The 963-nt window shown below is 36.2% G+C and overlaps 1 non-coding gene across 1 annotated transcript; it reads left to right on the top strand.

The window, feature by feature from the left end:
* The first annotated feature begins 446 nt into the window (after window positions 1–446).
* LOC114040342 lies at window positions 447–556 on the top strand. Its single transcript, XR_003568763.1, has one exon. It is a non-coding gene; the product is annotated as a U6 spliceosomal RNA (small nuclear RNA).
* Window positions 557–963: the final 407 nt, after the last annotated feature.

Here is a 963-nt window from a genome sequence, read left to right as displayed (position 1 = left end):
ATATTTGAACCTGAGTCTTCCTGACCCCAGGCCTAGCAACTCTATGTAGTCCTGTGTCTTCTGCTTTTCTATGTAACCCCATACCAATTCACAGCAAGAACTTAATAAAATGACTGTTGACTGACTGATTAGAATCCTTTACTTCCTTCAAGGCTAGCTCAATTGCCACTTTTCCTAGGAATGCTCTTCCTGATCCTTGTAGTTATTAGTTCTTTTCAACCATGGTAGTTTTTTTTTAATTTAATTTTTAATTTAATTTTTAATCCTTATAATATATAAGGAACTATCAGTTAGAACACCCTCTAACAATGCAGATTGGCACCAAAGGTACTGAAAAATTGAATGACTTTCCCAAGGTCACACAGTCAGTATGTGTCCAAGGCAGAACTTCAACCCAGGGCTTCCTTCCTCAGAGGCCAGTTCTACTCAAAATGGCTCCACCACACTGCCTCTTCTCAAATTGGCAGCGCATAATACTAAAATTGGAACAATACGGAGATTAGCACGGCCCCTAAGAAAGAATGACAAGTAAATTCACAAAGCATTCCATATTTTTGTTCTGACCACTGACCTTGGCTTTCTTTAAGTCCCAACTAAAATCTCACCTTCTACAGGAAGTTCCTTCCCCAACCCCTCTTAATTCTAGTGCCTTCCTTCAGTTAATTATTTCCTATTTATCCTGTATATAGTTTACTTTGTATATATTTGTTTGTATATTATCTCAAGGAGATTTAAAACTCCTTGAGGGCAGGGATTGTCTTTTGCTTCTTTTTGTATGCTTAGCACTTAGCACAATGCCAGAAGATTAATGTTTATTAATTATTTAATTATCTATGTAAATGAGACCAGTATTGTCAGCTCTTTGAGGATTTTTGACTAGTTTTCCTTTAGCTCTTTTATCAGGATCTTAATAAGCACTCATTGAATTGAATCTAACGTTGATGATAATGAGAGCTTTTATTC

Source organism: Vombatus ursinus, unplaced genomic scaffold (genome assembly GCF_900497805.2).
Source record: "Vombatus ursinus unplaced genomic scaffold, bare-nosed wombat genome assembly UNPS02012958.1, whole genome shotgun sequence".
NCBI lineage: Eukaryota > Metazoa > Chordata > Mammalia > Diprotodontia > Vombatidae > Vombatus > Vombatus ursinus.
Note: the sequence above shows the minus strand (reverse complement) of the source record. Positions and strands in the feature narration are given on the sequence as shown.